This window comes from Scyliorhinus torazame, chromosome 5, assembly GCF_047496885.1.
Source record: "Scyliorhinus torazame isolate Kashiwa2021f chromosome 5, sScyTor2.1, whole genome shotgun sequence".
NCBI lineage: Eukaryota > Metazoa > Chordata > Chondrichthyes > Carcharhiniformes > Scyliorhinidae > Scyliorhinus > Scyliorhinus torazame.
Genome location: NC_092711.1, coordinates 125,471,695 through 125,493,737, shown reverse-complemented (window position 1 = coordinate 125,493,737; position 22,043 = coordinate 125,471,695). Strand labels below are relative to the sequence as shown.

Here is a 22,043-nt window from a genome sequence, read left to right as displayed (position 1 = left end):
TGAACGAGCCGATTAAGAGGGCAAGGGTATTTGCGCACCTAAAGAAACTAAAGGCAGACGTGGTCATGCTTCAGGAGACACACCTGAAACTGGCAGATCAGGTCAGATTAAGAAAAGGATGGGTGGGACAGGTATTCCACTCGGGCTTGGATGCGAAAAATAGAGGGGTGGCAATACTGGTGGGGAAACGGGTATTGTTTGAGGCGAAGACCATAGTGGCGGACAGTGGGGGTAGATACGTGATGGTGAGTGGCAGATTGCAAGGTGAGGCGGTGGTGCTGGTGAACGTATATGCCCCGAACTGGGATGATGCAAACTTTATGAAGCGTATGTTGGGGCGCATCCCGGACCTGGAGATGGGAAAGTTGGTAATGGGGGGGGGGGGGGGGGGACTTCAACACGGTGCTGGACCAGACATAGGACCGGGATGAGGCCGGCAGCGGCCAAGGTGCTTCAGGGCTTTATGGAGCAGATGGGAGGAGTGGATCCCTGGAGATTTACTAGGCCAAGGAGTAAAGAGTTTTCCTTCTTCTCCCATGTCCACAAAGTGTACTCCCGGATAGACTTCTTTGTCCTGGGAAGGGCGCTGAACCCGAAGGTGGCAGGAACGGAGTATTCGGCTATAGCCATTTCAGATTATGCCCCACATTGGGTAGATCTGGAAGTAGGAGAGGAAAAGGAACAGCGCCCACTCTGGAGATTAGATATGGGACTGTTGGCGGACGAGGGGGTATGTGTAAGGGTGAGGGGATGTATTGAAAGGTACCTAGAGATTAATGAAGACGGAGAGGTCCAGGTGGGAGTTGTCTGGGAGGCGCTGAAGGCGGTGGTTAGAGGGGAGCTGTTCTCCATAAGGGCCCATAAGGGGAAACAAGAGGGTAAAGAAAGGGAGAGATTGTTGAGGGAGATTTTGACGGTGGATAGGCAATATGCGGAGGCTCCAGATGAAGGGCTATACAGGGAAAGACGGAGATTGCACACGGACTTTGACTTGTTGACCATGGGTAAGGCGGAGGCACAATGGAGGAAGGCACAGGGAGTGCAGTATGAATATGGAGAGAAGGCGAGCCGGCTGCTGGCCCAACAACTTAGGAAGAGGGGGGTGGCGAGAGAGATCGGAGGGGTTAGAGACGAGGAGGGAAAGATGGAGCGGGGAGCGGAGTGTTTAAGGTATTTTACGAGAGGCTATATAAGGCTCAACCCCCGGAAGGGAAAGAGGGAATGATGCGTTTCCTAGACCAGCTGGAGTTCCCGAAAGTTGAGGAACAGGAGATGACAGGACTGGGAGTGCAGATTGAGGTGGAGGAGGTGATAAAAGGAATTGGGAACATGCAGGCAGGGAAGGCCCCGGGACCGGATGGGTTCCCGGTGGAGTTCTATAGGAAATACGTGGACCTGCTGGCCCCACTTCTGACGAGAGCCTTTAATGAGGCTAGTGAAAGGGGGACATTACCCCCGACGAAGTCGGAGGCGACGATATCGCTGATCCTGAAAAGAGACAAGGACCCGCTGCAGTGCGGGTCATACAGGCCTATTTCCCTCTTGAACGTAGATGCCAAGCTTTTGGCCAAGGTGATGGCGATGAGGATAGAGGACTGTGTCCCTGGGGTGGTGCATGATGATCAAACGGGGTTTGTTAAAGGGAGGCAATTGAATGCTAATATACGGAGGCTGCTGGGGGTGATGATGATGCCCCCACCGGAGGGGGAGGCGGAGATAGTGGTGGCGATGGGTGCAGAGAAAGCATTTGATAGAGTGGAGTGGGACTACCTGTGGGAAGTACTGAGGAGATTTGGATTTGGAGAGGGGTTCATTAGATGGGTTCAGCTCCTGTACAGGGCCCCGGTGGCAAGTGTGATTACAAATAGGCAACGATCTGACCACTTCCGACTATATAGGGGTACAAGACAGGGATGTCCCCTGTCCCCGTTACTGTTTGCGTTGGCAATTGAGCCACTGGCCATAGCGCTGAGGGGCTCTAGGAAGTGGAGGGGGGTACTTAGAGGAGGAGAAGAGCATCGGGTGTCATTATACGCGGATGATTTGTTGTTGTATGTCGCGGACCCAGTGGAGGGGATGCCTGAGATAATGCAGACACTCAGGGAGTTTGGAGAATTTTCAGGATATAAATTGAATACGGGGAAGAGTGAACTGTTTGTGATGCACCCTGGGGAACAGGGCAGGGGAATAGACGATTTACCGTTGAGGAGCGTAACAAGGAATTTCCGGTATTTAGGGATCCAGGTGGCCAGGAACTGGGGAACCTTGCATAAGCTTAACTTGGCACGACTGGTAGAGCAGATGGAAGAGGACTTTAGGAGGTGGGACATGTCGCCCCTGTCATTGGCGGGCAGGGTGCAGGCGGTTAAAATGGTGGTTCTTCCGAGGTTTCTTTTTGTGTTCCAGTGCCTCCCTGTACTGATTACAAAGGCCTTTTTTAAGAAGGTGGACAAGAGTATTATGAGCTTTGTGTGGGCTGGAAAGACCCCAAGAGTAAAGAGGGGGTTCCTGCAGCGCAGTAGGGACAGAGGGGGACTGGCACTGCCGAGTCTAAGTGATTATTATTGGGCCGCCAACGTGTCAATGATGTGTAAGTGGATGAGGGAAGGGGAAGGAGTGGCGTGGAAAAGACTGGAGATGGCGTCCTGTAGGGGAACTAGCCTAAAAGCACTGGCGACGGCGCCGTTGCCGTTCTCCCCGAAAAAATACACCACAAACCCAGTGGTGGTGGCAACTCTGAAAATTTGGGGGCAGTGGAGATGACATAAGGGAGTGACGGGTGCCTCAGTGTGGTCCCCGATAAGGAACAACCATAGGTTCGTCCCGGGAAGGATAGATGGGGGATTTAAATCTTGGCAGCGAGCAGGAATTGCGAAATTGAAGGACTTGTTCTTAGACGGGACGTTCGCGAGTCTGGGAGCACTGACAGAAAAATATGGGTTGCCACCTGGGAATGCATTTCGCTATATGCAAGTGAGGGCATTTGTGAGGCAACAGGTGAAGGACATTCCGCAGCTCCCGGCGCAAGAGATCCAGGACAGAGTGATTTCGGGGGCATGGGTGGGTGATGGTAGGGTGTCAGATATATATAGGGAAATGAGAGACGAGGGGGAGACGATGGTAGAGGAGCTGAAGGGAAAATGGGAGGAGGAGCTGGGGGAAGAGATTGAGGAGGGGCTGTGGGCAGATGCCCTAAGTAGGGTAAACTCTTCGTCCTCGTGTGCCAGGCTCAGCCTGATACAATTCAAGGTTCTACACAGGGCGCATATGACTTGAGCAAGGCTGAGTAGATTTTTTGGAGTGGAGGATAGGTGCGGGAGATGCGCGGGAAACCCGGCGAACCACACCCACATGTTTTGGTCATGTCCGGTATTGCATGGGTTCTGGGTGGGTGTGGCAAAAATGATTTCAAAGGTGGTGGGGGTCCGGGTCGAACCAGGCTGGGTGTTGGCTATATTTGGGGTTGCAGATGAGCCGGGAGTGCAGGAGGCGAGAGAGGCCGATGTTTTGGCCTTTGCGTCCCTAGTAGCCCGGCGAAGGATTGTACTTATGTGGAAAGAAGCTAAACCCCCGGGCGTGGAGGCCTGGATAAACGACATGGTAGGGTTCATAAAATTGGAGCGGATAAAGTATGCACTAAGAGGTTCGGCTCAGGGGTTCACCGGGCGGTGGCAACCGTTCCTCGACTATCTCGCTGAGCGATAAGGGAAAATAGGAAAGGTAGCAGCAGCAACCCAGGGGGGAGGGGGGGACTCATTTGGGTCCTCAGGGTTTTTATGTGTGTGTTTATATATTAGTTATTTATATTAGATTTTACGAAGTTACTATTTTAGTTACTATTTCTGTTGTTTCTTATTTTGTTATTGGCAGTTGCCGTTAGTTAGCATATTATTTATTTCAAAAACGATCAATGTATATATTATTACAAAGTTGTAAAATGGGAAATTTTTGTTTTTGTTTGATCGAAAAACTTTAATAAAATATATATTTTTTAAAAAGTGTTAGAGAAATAGAAGTTGTTGTTGTTGACTGTAACCCTGACCTCCTGCTTTACAAAATCCCATTGGTTTCACAACTAACTCTATCTCTGATGTTTTGCCCCCTGCGGGTTTGCAGCCTCTATAAAGACGGCGGCCGGTAACTCAGGCCTGTCACCGGGAGCAGGCCGCAGCTGTCCCCCCCGCTCGATGCAAACCCGGGCACGGTTTTGGGGTTTGGAGCCTCCACCGCGTTCCCGGCAGAGTGCAGCATCGGCACTGCGCATACTCCAGTTCACAATGTCCAGGAAGTGATTGACGGAAGCTCTGGACCAATAGGAAGAGACGGATGGGCCTGGAGGACCGAGTGTTTGCAGCAGGCCATGCAACCAATCGGAGTGAATGAGGGGCGGGGCTCTGCCCTGTCTCCCACGTGAGCTGGAGCATGCGCACTACCGATGACAACTCGGGAGGTCGGGTGGAAATTCTCAGCTGGTCAAATTCGGTCTGGTGAGTCATGGGGGAGGGATGGAGCCGGCGGATTGGTCGATAGGCTTCACAAACACTCCGTGTAGCCCAAGCCCCGAATACGAAGCTAGCAGACAGCATTTGAACCGGCGAAAGCTGCTCCGGTTTTGTCTGAGACAGGCCCGGGTGGCATGCGGAGGGAGCGAGAGCCCCCGGCTTTGCTCCGCCTCCCATACCCTGTGATTGGCTGGAGGACCAGCCGCTCTTGTTCGGTCTTCCAGTCCCGCCCCATCTTTCTATTGGCCCCAACCCGCCGTCAATCAATCCCCGGGCATTGTGAGGTGGAGCAAACCCTTCACCATCATTGTCAGCTCCCTGGTTTGCAGCTGCGGAGCTTCTCCCTCCCGGGAACAGGCCCAGGTTAACGGGCACCATCCTGCTTCAGACACTGGAGGGTGGTTCACATCAGAGGATGGGGGAGGGGGACAAGAAATAAGCGCTTACACTTTGCACTCAAATCAATGAGGAATCTGATCTCTGGCAAGGAAGGAAACCCTGGCAGGTGGGCGGGGAGGATTCACAAATTCCAGCTGGAGGCCCCAACCCCCCCAATAAGACCCATTGATTTTATTGTCAGTCTGCAGACAGGAGCTAGAGAACTGAACCCAGGCAGAGGGAGGGAGAAAACTGGGAGTGGAGGAAAGAGATGGTGAGATGGGTTTGGATTTCAGCCCAGGGAGGAGGGAGAGTGTGTGGGACGGGGATTGACAGCTTTGGGGAGCAAGAGAGGAAAAAATGTTCCAGAGAAACTAGAATTGCCTGTTCAGAATTTCTATCCTGGACTGACAGTGATGGCTTTTGTAAACTCCTTTTACAGGGGGTTAGAATTGGAGAATTTGCACCCAACAAACTGAACCCAACAGAAAGGTTTGGCTCTTTGCGAATTCTATCCTGCATTGACAGTGATGACTTTTGTAACATGAGAGATTACAGCTCTCAGGATAGATTAAATGGAGTGGGGCCTTTTTTCTATCGACAACAACAAATTAAGCAGTGACCTGCTTAATCAGTAGTTTGGAGAGGGGCGATGTGAGAGAGTGACCATCAATAAACAACAAGTGCTAAATACAAGATAGTTACGAATAAATCCAAAGGGACAATACGGACAAAATTATTTATCACAGGTTCAGAATGTGCAACTCATTACCATGGAAAGGAGTTGAGGAAAGTGCTGAGATGTTTTCAAAAGGAAACGGGACAAGCACATGAGAGAAAATGGAATCGAAAATCAGCTGAAAGGCTGAGATTTGATAGATGTGACAGTCGGAGATGTGTGCCGAGTATTGACAGCACCAGAATCTGTGACAGAATGACCTGTTTGTGTCTTATATATTCATAGTATTTTAATGTAATCTCCTTTTACAGAATATTTGCAGATGCAAACATCATGTCGAGATCTGACAGAGTCACTTGATTCATCAGGACCGGCCTTTCAACGTGGAAGGAGAAATGTTTGTCTGTTTTGTCTTTCGGAAAACATTAAAAAAATCACTGTGATTGGAAAAGCCCCGAGACACAGACATCGAAGTAATTTTCCACAGTTAGCTGGAACTGAGCTTTAACCAATCACACAGCATGAAATTAAATTGCAGCATTTACATCAGGGAGACACCGTACTCTGGCTTCAACTGATGATCCAAGCTGGGGAGACATAAGGACATTCGCACCAAAGGAATCAAGAAGCAGCAATTGGACATTCAGCCCCGTGAGCCTGTTCCACCGTTTACTAACATCGCGGCTGATCTGATAGTGACCTCAAATCTGCATCCCATCTCCACCTAATAACTTGTCGATAACTATGATGAAACCATGGAAATGTGGGGACTGTGAGATGGGATTCAATTACCCGTCTGAATTTGAAACTCATCGACGTAGTCACACTGGGGAGAGGCCATTCACCTGCTCCGTGTGTGGGAAGGGATTCTTTTGTCATCCTAACTCCTGAGACACCAACTTGTTCATACTGATCAGAGACCTTTTAAATGTGCTGACTGTGAAAAGAGCTTTAAACGCAGTAGGGATTTACTGTTACATCAACGCACTCACACTGGGGAGAGGCCATTCACCTGTTTGGAATGTGGGAAGAGATTTCATGATTTGTCAAACCTCCGGGCTCACCATCGGGTCCACTCTGACCAGAGACCGTTTAAATATGCTGACTGTGAGAAGAGCTTTAAAAGCAGAAATGATTTACTGACACATCAACACACTCACACTGGGGAGAGGCCGTTCACCTACTCCGTGTGTGGGAAGGGATTCACTCTGTCATCCCACCTCCTGACACACAAACTTGTTCATACTGTGAGAAGTTGAAATCAGCCATGATTGAATGGTGGAGTGGACTCGATGGGCCGAATGGCCTTACTTCCACTCCTATGTCTTATGGTCTTATACTGATCAGAGACCTTTTTAATGTGCTGGCTGTGAGAAGAGCTTTAAAAGCAGAAAGGATTTACTGTCACATCAACGCACTCACACTGGGGAGAGGCCATTCACCTGCTCCGTGTGTGAGAAGAGATTCCCATGTTCATCCCAGCTTCTGAGACACCAGCGAGTTCACACTGGGGAGAGACCGTACACTTGCCCCGTGTGTGAGAAGAAATTCACTCAGTCATCCTCCCTGACTTCACACCAACTTGTTCACACTGATCAGAAACCTTTAAATGTTCTGACTGTGAAAACATTTTTAAAAGTAAACTGAATCTGCTGAAACACCAGCGAGTTGACACTGAAACAGAATCATTGAATTTACAGTGCAGAAGGAGGGCATTTGGCCCATCGAGTGCACTGGCCCTTACAAAGAGCACCTTACTTAAGCCCATATCTCCAACCTAACCCTAACCCCACCCCACCTTTTTGGACACTAAGGGCAATTTAGCATGGCCAATCCATCTAACCAGCACATCTTTGGACTGTGGGGGGAACCCGGAGCACCTGGAGGAAACCCACACAGACACTGGGGCAATGCGCAGACTCTGCACAGACAGTGACCCAAGCCGGGAATCAAACCTGGGACCCTGGAGCTGTGAAGCAACAGTGCTAACCACTGTGCTGCCCACACGTGGGAGCGGCACTGGGGAGAGGTTGTTCAACCGTTCCCTGCATGGGAGGAGATTCACTCAGTCAAACAACCTGAACAGACATCAGCAAGTTCACAGGCAACAGCAGGGTTTGGATTCAGCTGTTGTTGCTGCTGTTAGTCACTTCCAGGACTGAATGATGCCTGGACGTCTGTTTCCAGTGGGGCTCCACAGTTTTCCGGTACATATCAATGATTTAGACTTAAATGTATGCACCAGGATTACACAAAAGTTGCTGATGTGTTTTAGACAATGAGGGAGAAAGCCGTGGACTGGGTCAGATGGACAGAAAAATGGTACATGGAAATTTAGATAATGAGAGGTTAGGAAAACACTTCAGTTAACTCCCGATAAAAATAAGGTCACCAGGATAATGGAAAAAACTGATTGGTGAGGATCTGATGAATCTTTATTTGTTTTATTCTTTTTTTATATAAATTTAGAGTACCCAATTCATTTTTTCCAATTCAGGGACAATTTAGCATGGCCAATACACCAGGCCTGCGCATCTTTGGGTTGTGGGGGCGAAACCCAAGCAAACACGGGGAGAATGTGCAAACTCCACACGGAGAGTGACCCAGAGCCGGGATCGAACCTGGGACTTCAATGCCGTGAGGCCGCAGTACCACTGCACCACCGTACACAAAGGGGATTGGTCCAGAGGTATTTTTGTGACCGGAAGACTGTTTCCAGCGGAGTTCTGGATTGTTCAGGACAAGATTTCATGCTTTGTGTGGTATATATGAATGATTTAGACTTTAATATAGGGACATGGTTGAGATATTTTCAGTCTTGTGGTTGACAGTGAGGAATAAAGTTGTAGACTACAGGAAGATACCGGTAGACTGATCAGCTGTGCAGCAAATGGAGATCAATCTGGAAGAGTGTGAGGTAATAAATACATTTGTGGTTCGTGTACAAAGACACACAGATCCTTCTCTACTGTGGTATTCTGCAATCTCTCTATTTAAATTATTCTTCCCAACACAGGGGACAACTTAACTTTTTCCCCAAATTATACTTTATCTGCCAAATAATTCCCACTGACTTACCCTCTGTGTGATCTTTCTGAGGCTGTGTAACTGGGTGAAGCTCTTTTCACAGTCAGTTCACTGTAACTCTCTCACTGGGGGGGGGGGGGGGATCGGCACTTTTCCAGTCACAGTAATCTTTGAAATCTTTTCCCACGGGCAGAATAGACTTAACATTGCTCCTTCCACATTCAAAGGCCTGTGATATTCCAGTCCCAATGAATCAAATAACTGTTACCCTTCAATGTGATGTTTGGTTTGAGTTTCTCATCTGCAAATTTTCCTCTTTAATACCTTGTACAAAATTCAGAACAGACAATCCACTTTGAATGTTTTCTTCTAATTACCCAAAACTGTAAATTCTCATCTCACAAACTCTCCCTTCTTTCTGTGGTAAAAACCAAACTCATTGTACCATCTGCAACATCTCTTTCCTCCACTCCCAATTTTCTCCCTCCCTCTCCTCTGCCTGGGTTCAGTTCTCCAGCTCCTGTCTGCAGACTGACAATAAAACCAATGGGTCTTATTGGGGGTTTGGAGCCTCCAGCGGGTGTTTATGAATCCTCCCCGCCCACCTGCCACGGTTTCCTTTCTTGCCAGAGATAAGGGTCCTCATTGATTTGAGTGCAAAGTGGAAGCTCTTATTTATTACCCCCATCCTCCATCCTCTGATGTGAACCATCCTCCAGTGTCTGAAGCAGGATGGTGCCCGTTAACCTGGGCCTGTTCCCGGGAGGGAGAAGCTCCGCAGCTGCAAACCAGGGAGCTGACAATGATTGTGAAGGGTTTGCTCCAGCTCACGATGTCCGGGGACTGATTGACGGCAGGTTCGGACCAATAGGAAGAAAGGGTGGAGCTGGAGGACTAAATGGAAGTCCTGGTCCTCCAGCCAATCGGAGTGAATGAGGGGCGGGGCTGTGCCCGGATCTTCCTCATTGGCTGAAAGTCTGTATCATTTTGAAAGCTGATTTGTCTCAAACTCGAGGAGAAAACTGGATCTTTCTGTTTGTGGCTTTAAGCAGATGAGGGGAAAATGAAGGGATCGAAAGCAGCAGTTTCTTCATGTTGTTCCAGGAAAGTGAGGCCTGTGGAATGTCAGGTTTTACAGAACACACGATCAACCTGTGGTTTCACGCTGGATAAAGAATCTGCAAACAAGGCAAGGGAATAAACAATTAATAGAACAAAGAAAAATTACAGCACAGGAACAGGCCCTTCAGCCCTCCTAGCCTGCGCCGATCCAGGTCCTCTATCTAAAACTGTCGCCTATTTTCTAAGGACCTGTATCCCGAGGAAGTGTAGAGGATCAGAGGGACCTTGGTGGACACATCCACAGGTCCCTGAAGACAGGAGGCCAGGTAGATAGGGTGGTAAAAAGGAATATGGAATACTTGCCTTTATTAACTAAGGCATAGAATATGAGCACAGTAAGAAGTCTTACAACACCAGGTTAAAGTCCAACAGGTTTGTTTCGATGTCACTAGCTTTCGGAGCGCTGCTCCTTCCTCAGGTGAATGAAGAGGTATGTTCCAGAACATATATATAGACAAATTCAAAGATGCCAGACAATGCTTGGAATGCGAGCATTAGCAGGCGATTAAACCTTTACAGATCCAGAGATGGGGTAACCCCAGGTTAAAGAGGTGTGAATTGTGTCAAGCCAGGACAGTTGGTAGAATTTCGCAGGCCAGATGGTGGGGGGGGGGGGGGGGTGAATGTAATGCGACATGAATCCCAGGTCCCGGTTGAGGCCGCACTCATGTGTGCGGAACTTGGCTATAAGCTTCTGCTCGGCGATTCTGCGTTGTTGCGGGTCCTGAAGGCCGCCTTGGAGAACGCTTACCCGGAGATCAGAGGCTGAATGTCCTTGACTGCTGAAGTGTTCCCCGACTGGAAGGGAACATTCCTGCCTGGTGATGGTCGCGCGATCTGCTCAGCCGAGGAAGAGCGTAACAGACATCTACAGACGTTGAAAGATGCCCTCGTACGAACGGGATATGGCGCTCGACTCATCGATCGACAGTTCCAACGCGCCACAGCAAAAAACCGCACCAACCTCCTCAGAAGACAAACATGGGACACAACCAACAACAGGGGACAACATGGGAAACCACTCACATAACTGGTTGGCAGTTAAGTGTCAGTCACTTAAATTTCCCTTGATATAAAAGCAGGTGGGGGGAGGGGAGTCAATTCAGGACAGTTTAAAAAGAGCAACTTGTAAACTCACTCCCAGTGAGTTCTCCCAGTGAGCCAGAGTGAGACACAGCCAGAGTGAGACAGAGATATGAGTGAGTTTGGGAATTTGAATCTAGGTGGGAATTCGAAGCTGGGTGGGGAGGAAGTGCTTTTTATCCCTGGTAAGTGACTGGTAAGTAGTGTTTCTGTTGTCTTTTTCTTTTCATTGGTATATTTATTATTTTTTTTCTTTGTTGTTTATTTATTTATTTTTTGGGGGGAAATTGTAATTGTTGAACTTAACCGAAGGTTTAAGACATGGCAGGAGATCTCAGACCCGTGTCATTCTCCTCGTGTGCGACGTGGGAGCTCAGGGACACATCCACTGTCCCTGGCTCCTTCACGTGCAAGAAGTGTGTCCAGTTGCAGCTCCTGTTAGACCGCTTGACGGCTCTCGAGCTGAGGATGGACTCACTTTGGAGCATCCGCGATGCTGAGGACGTCGTGGATAGCACGTTTAGCGAGTTGGTCACACCGCAGGTGAAAGGTACTGAGGGACATAGAAAATGGGTGATCAAAAGACAGAGCAAGAGTAGGAAGGCAGTGCAGGTGTCCTCTGCGGTCATCTCCCTGCAAAACAGATATACCGCTTTGGATACTGTTGAGGGAGATGGCTCACCAGGGGAAGGCAGCAGCAGCCAGGTTCATGGCACCGTGGCTGGCTCTGCTGTGCAACTGGGCAGGAAGAAGAATGGCAGGGCTATAGTGATAGGGGACTTAATTGTAAGGGGAATAGACAGGCGGTTCTGCGGACGCAATCGAGACTCCAGGATGGTATGTTGCCTCCCTGGTGCAAGGGTCAAGGATGTCTCGGAGCGGCTGCAGGACATTCTGGAGGGGCAGGGTGAACAGCCAGCTGTCGTGGTGCACATAGGCACCAACGATATAGGTAAAAAACGGGACGAGGTCCTACAAGCTGAATTTAGGGAGTTAAGAGTTAAACTAAAAAGTAGGACCTCAAAGGTAGTAATCTCAGGATTGCTACCAGTGCCACGTGCTAGTCAGAGTAGGAATGTCAGGATAGAGAGGATGAATGCGTGGCTCGAGAGATGGTGCAAGAGGGAGGGATTCAAATTCCTGGGGCATTGGAACCGGTTCTGGGGGAGGTGGGACCAGTACAAACCGGACGGTCTGCACCTGGGCAGGACTGGAACCGATGTCCTAGAGCCGTTGGGGAGAGTTTAAACTAATGTGGCAGGGGGATGGGAACCGATGCAGGAAGTTGGAAGGTAGTAAAACAGGGACAATAGGCAGTAAGGGGGAAAGTGTAAGGCAGAGAAGCCATAGTCAAAAATCGAAAAGGGCGACAGTACAAGGTACAGTGACTGAGGGGAGCTCAGTGAATAGGATCAGGAATACTAATAGGAATAAAACAGGAAGTGAAAACATTAATGGTAAGCGACGCGGCAGGTTGTTACATGAAGATATTGGTTCAACGACAAGGAAAATTGGGAGAAAGGTTAAGAGGAAATATAACTTAGGAGAGGTTACTGATTGAGGTGTTAAGATTCAGAACAGAGGTAAAAAAAAGCCAACATAAGTGTACTTTACCTGAATGCTCGTAGTATTCGGAATAAGGTAAATGAGTTGATGGCGCAAATCATCGTGAATGACTATGATTTAGTGGCCATTACTGAAACATGGTTAAAGGATGGTCACGACTGGGAGTTAAATATCCAAGGGTATCAAACTATTCGGAAGGACAGAGTGGATGGTAAGGGAGGTGGTGTAGCTCTGTTATTTAAGGATGACATCCGGGAAACAGTAAGGGATGACATCGGTGCTATGGAGGATAAGGTTGAATCCATTTGGGTGGAAATCAGGAATAGTAAGGCGAAAAAGTCACTGATAGGAGTAGTCTATAGGCCACCAAATAGTAACATTATGGTGGGGCAGGCAATAAACAAAGAAATAACGGATGCATGTAGAAATGGTACAGCAGTTATCATGGGGGATTTTAATCTACATGTCGATTGGTTTAACCACGTCGGTCAAGGCAGCCTTGAGGAGGAGTTTATAGAATGTATCCGCGATAGTTTCCTAGAACAGTATGTAATGGAACCTACGAGGGAACAAGCGGTCCTAGATCTGGTCCTGTGTAATGAGACAGGATTGATTCAGGATCTCATAGTTAGTGATCCTCTCGGAAGGAGCGATCACAATATGGTGGAATTTAAAATACAGATGGAGGGTGAGAAGGTAAAATCAAGCACTAGTGTTTTGTGCTTAAACAAAGGAGATTACAATGGGATGAGAGAAGAACTAGCTAAGGTAGACTGGGAGCAAAGACTTTATGGTGAAACAGTTGAGGAACAGTGGAGAACCTTCCAAGTGATTTTTCACAGTGCTCAGCAAAGGTTTATACCAACAAAAAGGAAGGACGGCAAAAAGAGGGAAAATCGACCGTGGATATCTGAGGAAATAAGGGAGAGTATCAAATTGAATGAAAAAACATACAAAGTAGCAAAGATCAGTGGGAGACTAGAGGACTGGGAAATCTTTAGGGGGCAACAGAAAGCTACTAAAAAAGCTATAAAGAAGAGTAAGATAGATTATGAGAGTAAACTTGCTCAGAATATAAAAACAGATAGTAAAAGTTTCTACAAATACATAAAACAAAAAAGAGTGGCTAAGGTAAATATTGGTCCTTTAGAGGATGAGAAGGGAGATTTAATAAAGGGAGATGAGGAAATGGCTGAGGAACTGAACAGGCTTTTTGGGTCGGTCTTCACAGTGGAAGACACAAATAACATGCCAGTGACTGATGGAAATGAGGCTATGACAGGTGAGGACCTTGAGAGGATTGTTATCACCAAGGAGGTAGTGATGGGCAAGCTAATGGGGCTAAAGGTAGACAAGTCTCCTGGACCTGATGGAATGCATCCCAGAGTGCTAAAAGAGATGGCTAGGGAAATTGCAAATGCACTAGTGATAATTTACCAAAATTCACTAGACTCTGGGGTGGTCCCGGCGGATTGGAAATCAGCAAACGTGACACCACTGTTTAAAAAAGGAGGTAGGTAGAAAGCGGGTAATTATAGGCCAGTGAGCTTAACTTTGGTAGTGGGGAAGATGCTGGAATCTATCATCAAGGAAGAAATAGCGAGGCATGTGGATGGAAATTGACCCATTGGGCAGACGCAGCATGGGTTCATAAAGGGCAGGTCGTGCCTAACTAATTTAGTGGACTTTTTTGAGGACATTAACAGTGCGGTAGATAACGGGGAGCCAATGGATGTGGTATATCTGGATTTCCAGAAAGCCTTTGACAAGGTGCCACACAAAAGGTTGCTGCATAAGATAAAGATGCATGGCATTAAGGGGAAAGTAGTAGCATGGATAGAGGATTGGTTAATTAATAGAAAGCAAAGAGTGGGGATTAATGGATGTTTCTCTGGTTGGCAATCAGTAGCTAGTGGAGTCCCTCAGGGACTCAGGCCCACAACTGTTCACAATTTACATAGATGATTTGGAGTTGGGGACCAAGGGCAATGTGTCCAAGTTTGCAGACGACACTAAGATAAGTGGTAAAGCAAAAAGTGCAGAGGATACTGTAAGTCTGCAGAGGGATTTGGATAGGCTAAGTGAATGGGCTAGGGTCTGGCAGATGGAATACAATGTTGACAAATGTGAGGTTATCCATTTTGGTAGGAATAACAGCAAAAGGGATTATTATTTAAATGATAAAATATTAAAACATGCTGCTGTGCAGAGAGACCTGGGTGTGCTAGTGAATGAGTTGCAAAAAATTGGTTTACAGGTGCAACAGGTGATTAAGAAGTCAAATGGAATTTTGTCCTTAATTGCTAGAGGGATGGAGTTTAAGACTAGGGAGGTTATGCTGCAATTGTATAAGGTGTTAGTGAGGCCACACCTGGAGTATTGTGTTCAGTTTTGGTCTCCTTACTTGAGAAAGTACATACTGGCACTGGAGGGTGTGCAGAGGAGATTCACTAGGTTAATCCCAGAGCTGAAGGGGTTGGATGACGAGGAGAGGTTGAGTAGACTGGGACTGTACTCGTTGGAATTTAGAAGGATGAGGGGGGATCTTATAGAAACATATAAGATTATGAAGGGAATAGATAGGTTAGATGCAGGCAGGTTGTTTCCACTGGCGGGTGAAAGCAGAACTAGGGAGCATAGCCTCAAAATAAGGGGAAGTAGATTTAGGACTGAGTTTACGAGGAACTTCTTCACCCAAAGGGTTGTGAATCTATGGAATTCCTTGCCCAGTGAAGCAGTGGAGGCTCCTTCATTAAATGTTTTTAAGATAAAGATAGATCGTTTTTTGAAGAATAAAGGGATTAAGAGATATGGTATTCGGGCCGGAAAGTGGAGCTGAGTCCACAAAAGATCAGCCATGATCTCATTGAATGGTGGAGCAGGCTCGAGGGGCCAGGTGGCTTATTCCTGCTCCTAGTTCTTATGTTCTTATGTAATACCCTTCGTCGTCCAGTACTTTCCCAGAGCGGAGAAACTACGACATCATCTTCACAGCCTGCAACACGTCATCGATGAAGATGAACATCTTGCCAAGGTCATCCCCACACCCCCACTACTTGCCTTCAAACAACCCCGCAACCTCGAACAAACCATTGTTTGCAGCAAACTACCCAGCCTTCAGACCAGTGACCACGACACCACACAACCCTGCCATGGCAATCTCTGCAAGACGTGCCAGATCATCGACATGGATACCACCATTACATGTGAGAACACCACCTACCAGGTACGCGGTACATTCTCGTGCGACTCGGCCAACGTCGTCTACCTCATACGCTGCAGGATCGGATGTGCCGAAGCGTGGTACATTGGCGAGACCATGCAGACGCTGCGACAACGAATGAACGGACATCACGCGACAATCACCAGGCAGGAATGGTCCCTTCCAGTCGGGGAACACTTCAGCAGTCAAGGGCATTCAGCCTCTGATCTCCGGGTAAGCGTTCTCCAAGGCGGCCTTCAGGACGCGCAACAACGCAGCATCACCGAGCAGAAGCTTATAGCCAAGTTCCGCACACATGAGTGCGGCCTCAACCAGGACCTGGGATTCATGTCGCATTACATTCACCCCCCCCCCCCCACCATCTGGCCTGCGAAATCCTACCAACTGCCCTGGCTTGACACAATTCACACCTCTTTAACCTGGGGTTACCCCATCTCTGGATCTGTAAAGATTTAATCATCTGCTAATGCTCACATTCCAAGCATTGTCTGGCATCTTTGAATCTGTCTATATATATGTTTCTGGAACATACCTCTTCATTCACCTGAGGAAGGAGCAGCACTCCGAAAGCTAGTGACATCGAAACAAACCTGTTGGACTTTAACCTGGTGTTGTAAGACTTCTTAATGTGCTCACCCCAGTCCAACGCCGGCGTCTCCACATCATAGAATATGAGAGCAGGGATGTTGTGATGGAGCTGTATAAAATGCTGGTTAGACCACAGCTGGAGTAGTGTGCGCAGTTCTGGAAGGAAGTGCTTGCACTTGAGAGGATGCAGAGTAGATTCACCTGGAAAGCCTGGGCTGTAATATTTCAGCTAACAGCAGAGACTGGATAGTCTGGAGTTGTTTTCCTTGGAGCAGAGAAGGCTGAGGGGGACCTGATTGAGGGATATAAAATTATTGAGTGTATTAGTGGTGACTAGATGGGGTGAATAGGAAGGAACCTTTCCCCTGAGTGGAAGGGTCAATAACCAGTGGGCCTAGAAAGGAAACTTTCCCCTTACCGGAGGGGTCAATAAGCAGGGGCATAAATTTCGGGTAATGACAGGAAGATTACAGGAGATGCGAAGAAAAACGTCTTCACCCAGAGGGTGGTGGGAATCTGGAACTCACTGCCTGAAAGTGTGGTAGAGAATGTAAACTTCACAACATTTAAGAAGTATTTTGATGAGCATTTGAAATGCCATTGCATGGAAGGCAACAGACTAAGTGCTGGAAAATGGGATTCGAGTAAATCGGTGCTTGATGGCTGGTGGAGACCCGATGAGTCAAAGCGCCTCTTTCACTCCTGGAAAAACTCTGACTCTAATCGTACCATTCAAATCACTCAATGGAATTCTCAGCAACCACATTGGGGAGGAAGGTTGCTGACACCTAATGATAAGCAGCACACGCACAAGCAGCAAAGGACATAAATTTGGTCAGACAAAATGTTACCATTTTAAATTCACACTGACTATTCATTGTTATGTTTATCTCTTCCAGATTTTTAATATTCTCTCCTTTACTCAGGGTTCGATTATTTACAATGTGAAGCTAATTATTTCATCATTCCCTGGACACATTCACGGTACCACAGTGGTTATCACTGTTGCTTCACAGTGCCAGGGCCCCAGGTTCGATTCCCGGCTTGAGTCACTGTCTGTGCGGAGTCTGCATGTTCTCCCTGTGTCTGTGTGGGTTTCCTCCAGGTGCCCCCCGGTTTCCTCCCACAAGTCCCGAAAGACGTGCTGTTCGGTGAATTGGATATTCTGAATTCTTCCTTTGTGTACCCGAACTAGGGGCGACTAGGGGCTTTTCACAGTAATTTAATTGCAGTGTTAATGTAAGCCGAATTGTGGCAATAAAGATTATTATTATTATTATTAAGTTAGTGTGCATCTTTGATCTTTTGAGGGAGTGTGTTGAGGACATTGCTGAAGCTTTTCTGCTGACCTCCTGAGAGTCTGCTCCCGTGACGAAGTTCTGAGTAGAGAAGGTGCACTTGGGAGTCTGGTGTCAGACCAGAAACAACATGTCCCACCCAGCAGAGCTGGCTATGACTGATTAGCATCCTGATGATAGCAATGTTGATTTGGGAGATGATCGTGGGCCGCCTTACACTGTCAACCATGAAATTTTATGCAATCTTCTCTAATTTGGGCTGGTCTCACAAACTTGTCACCATCGTTCACCTACTCTATAACGACATGGAAACCATGATCCTCATCAACAGAAACACGCCAGACCCTATCTCAGTGAAAACTGGGATCTGACAAGGGTGTGTCACTGCACCAACTTTATTCCCCATTTTCCTCTCTGCACCTCACCTCCAGTAAATTACCCACGGCTGCGGAGATAATCTCCAGAACAGACGGGAAATCTACACCTCCCTCAAAACAAAACCAGAATCTGTCCAACCTCAGACATTGAGCTCCAGCGTGCAGATGCCTGAACAGTTTGTTAAATCCACCCACCGCTATTGATTCCACAACCCTTCATACTCTCACCTCACAAACTTCTATCAATCTCAGTTTTTATAGTTTCTATTGACAGAATCTGAACAGAATTGCAGATTTCACTATATTTTCTGTGAAGCGACTTCTGACATTGCTCCTGAACAGCCCAGTCTCAGTTAAACAAATAAATATCACTGATTTGGACATTTAAATGGTGACAATTGTTTTACTCTAAACTGGTTATGAAACAAAATTTCAAAATTGTCATAATAATTTGAGTAAAACTCTGCGGAAGCTGGAAATGTGAAGTGAAAACAGAAAGTTGTGGAAATCCTCAGCAGGTTTGGCAGCTTCTGTGAAGAGAGAGAAAGAGAGTTAACATTTCCAATGCAATCTGATTCTTCTTCAGAACTGAGTGTTTGCAGCATTGTGATTTCATTTGCCAAACATACTGAATGTGAACTTTGTGGTTCTTACAGATATCTGGCTGTAAATCTGATTTCAGACCTTCCTCTGAACACTTTTCAACCTCAGCTCCAGCTCATTGTCCTTCACTAAAGACCCAGATAGAAAATCACCGCCACAAGATGGCGGCGGCCGCCGGGTGCCCCGGGAATTGTCACCGGGGAGGAAGCCCCGCCCACTCCCTCTTTCCCCACAAAGATGGTCGCCTCACGCTCCGCTCCCTGAACAAAAGCCCTGCCTTCCTCTCCCAAAATGGCAGCAAGCAGAGTGCAAGTGCAATGTGGGTGTATGCTCTGAGCATGCTCAGTGTCAGTCATGGTGAGAAAGTGAGGAGGAGCAGACGGTTCGGGAGGAGATTGTGAGCACAGGGTAGGAATGGAAACCGCGGCTGCACTGGAAACTTTATCAACTTCTGGCCTTGACCCTGAATAAGAGTCCGCAGGCCCCGTGTTTACCGCGGAGACAGGCCCGGGGGGGGGGGGGGGGGGGGCGGAGAGATGGAGCCGGCGGTTGGACGGGGAGGATTTGGAAACACTTGAGAATCCACAAACCCTTTACAATCATTGTCAGCTCCCTGGTTTGCAGGGTATTAGAAGGGGAGGTTTTACAGACAGGTAACTTGAACCAAACATCACATCAAGATCTGTCACATTCACTCAATTCATTGGGAGCTGAACATCATTGGGCTTTGAATGTGTAAAGAGAATTGTTTGCCTGTTCTGTCTGTGAGAAAAGATTTCAAACATCAGTTTCACTGGAAAAAAACAGAGAAACAGACTCCTCGAGTGAGAGTGATCCAGTGAACAGACTGGAAATAACTTTAACCTGTTGCACAGACTGACAAAACATCACACCATTCACAGCAGGGAGACACCGTGCACGTGCTCTGTGTGTGGACGAGGCTTCAACTGATCAACCAACCTGGAGAGGCAGAAGGACACCGGCACCATGGACAAAGTGTGGAAATGTGAGGACTGTAGTAAACGATTCAAATGCCTGTCTCAGCTGGAAAATCATCTACGCAGTCAAACTGGGGAGAAGCCAATCATCTGTTCTGTGTGTGGGAAGGGATTCAATAAGTCAGCCAGCCTCATGTCACACCAGCAAATTGACACTGAGGAGAGGCCGTTCAGCTGCACGCACTGTGAAAAGAGCCTCAGGCAGATATCTTTTTTTCAATAAATTTAGAGTATTCAATTATTTTTTTTCTAATTAAGGAGCAATTATCATGGCCAATCCACCTAACCTGCACAGCTTGGGTTGTGGGTTGAAGCCCATGCAGACATGGGGAGAATGTGCAAACTCCACACGGACAGTGACCCAGGGCCAGGATTCGAACCCGGGTCCTCAGCGCCGTCGTCGCAGTGCTAACCACTGTGCCACATGTCACGCTCAGGCAGTTCTCTAACCTCAATGTACATCAGCATGTTCACACTGGGGAAAGACCATTTATTGCTCCGTATGTGGTAAGGGATTCATTCATTATCCAGCCTTCTGATACACAAGAGAATTCACACTGAGGAGAAGCCACTCTGTTGTACTCCATGTGGGAAGAATTTCAGGCAGTCATCCACTCTCCTCGCACACCTACATACTCACACTGGGGAAAGACCATTCATCTGCTCTGTATGGAAAGGGATTCACTCAGTCATTTAACCTCTTGACACATCAACAGCTTCATGAATGACTGAAGAGACTTTTTCTGCTGTTATTGCTGCTGTTAGTCACATACAAGATCGATAGTCTTACAATATTTGGTTTATTTCTCCTGATAACTGGCTGCAATTTAATATTCTGGATTCGTCATTGATTTTTGGGGCTGCAGTGTCTTTTTTTAAAATAGTCCTTCCAATTAGAATCATAGAATCATTGAATTTAAGGGCAGCACGGTGGTGCAGTGGTTAGTACTGGGACTGCGGCGCTGAGGACCCGGGTTCGAATACTGGTCACGGGTCACTGTTCGTGTGGAGTTTGCACATTCTCCCCGTGTCTGCGTGGGTTTCACCCCCACAACCCAAAGATGTGTAGGTTAGATGGATTGGCCATGCTATATTGCCCCTTAATTGGAAAAAAATAAAATTGGGTATTCTAAATTTATTTCAAAAAAGAATCATTGAATTTACAGTGCAGAAGGGGGCCATTCGGCCCAACGAGTCTACATCTGCCATTGGAAAGAGCTCCCTACTTAACCCCACACCTCCGCCTTATCTTCGAACCCAGTAACCTCACCTTTTTGGACACTAAGGACAATTTATCATGGCCAATCCACCGAACCTGCACATCTTTGGATAGTGGGAGGAAACAAGAGCACCCGGAGGAATCCCCCGCAGACACGGGAAGAACATGCAGACTCCGCATGACAGTGACCCAAGCCGGGAATCAAACCTGGGACCCTGGAGCTGTGAAGCAACTGTGCTAACCACTGTGCTACCATGCTGCCCTAATTCAAGATCCCTCCCAGCAACACAGTTGCAATAACTAGTGACAACATTTGCAATAACATTATGACTTTTTACTTTAATCCAAAATAGTTTATTGGTGCAAAATCTATAATTTAGTTTCGAAAAGATTCTACTGATCTGCAATTGGAAATTCTGATTAATCCTTGCTGACAATTCTTTCTGACTTACACATTCTTCACTGTGACACCACTGTGAACTTAAATTATCACAGAAATGAAATAAAACCGTAAAATATTTCACAGGCTCATTAATAGAAACTTAATCAATCAACATTATTATTGATGAAGTTTGGAAGTCACTGAGTTGAATCATTTCTGACACAGCAGCAGCAACATTTGGTAAAGGTGGAACCCACAACAAAGACTGGTTTGAGACCCACTCAGCAGGATGACATCTGCCATTGAAGCAAAAAGCAAAGCCTACCCGATGCCCAACATAAACCCAAGAGCAAGAACAAAGCATCACTTAGAACATAGAACATTACAGCGCAGTACAGGCCCTTCGGCCCTCGATGTTGCGCTGACACGTGAAACCACTCTAAAGCCCAACTACACTATTCCCTTATCGTCCATATGTCTATCCAATGACCATTTGAATGCCCTTAGTGTTGGCGAGTCCACGACTGTTGCAGGCAGGGCATTCCACGCCTTTACTACTCTGAGTAAAGAACCTACCCCTGACATCTGTCCTACATCTATCTCCCCTTAGTTTAAAGCTATGTCCCCTTGTACTAGACATCACCATCCGAGGAAAAAGGCTCTCACTGTCCACCCTATCTAATCCTCTGATCATCCTGTATGCCTCAATTAAGTCACCTCTTAATCTTCTTCTCTCTAACGAAAACAGCCTCAAGTCCCTCAGCCTTCCCTCATAAGATCTTCCCGCCATACCAGGCAACATCCTGGTAAATCTCCTCTGCACCCTTTCCAATGCTTCCACATCCTTCCTATAATGTGGCGATCAGAATTGCACGCAATAGTCAAAATGCGGCCGCACCAGAATTTTGTACAGCTGCAACATGACCTCATGGCTCCGAAACTCAATCCCTCTACCAATAAAAGCTAACACACCGTACGCCTTCTTAACAACCCTCTCA

General features: G+C 47.3%; 2 protein-coding genes and 1 long non-coding RNA gene across 9 annotated transcripts in view; 2 read left to right on the top strand and 1 right to left on the bottom strand.

Annotated features, from left to right (window-relative positions):
- Positions 1–22,043, top strand: part of LOC140421791 (uncharacterized) — an 864,226-nt gene that overhangs the window by 302,870 nt on the left and 539,313 nt on the right. The gene's annotated exons all lie outside the window — the stretch shown is intronic.
- Positions 1–22,043, bottom strand: part of LOC140421792 (uncharacterized) — a 211,876-nt gene that overhangs the window by 106,288 nt on the left and 83,545 nt on the right. The window lies entirely within an intron of this gene.
- Positions 4,430–8,509, top strand: LOC140419705 (uncharacterized). Its single transcript, XR_011945990.1, has 2 exons — positions 4,430–4,487; positions 5,871–8,509. It is a non-coding gene; the product is annotated as an uncharacterized lncRNA (long non-coding RNA).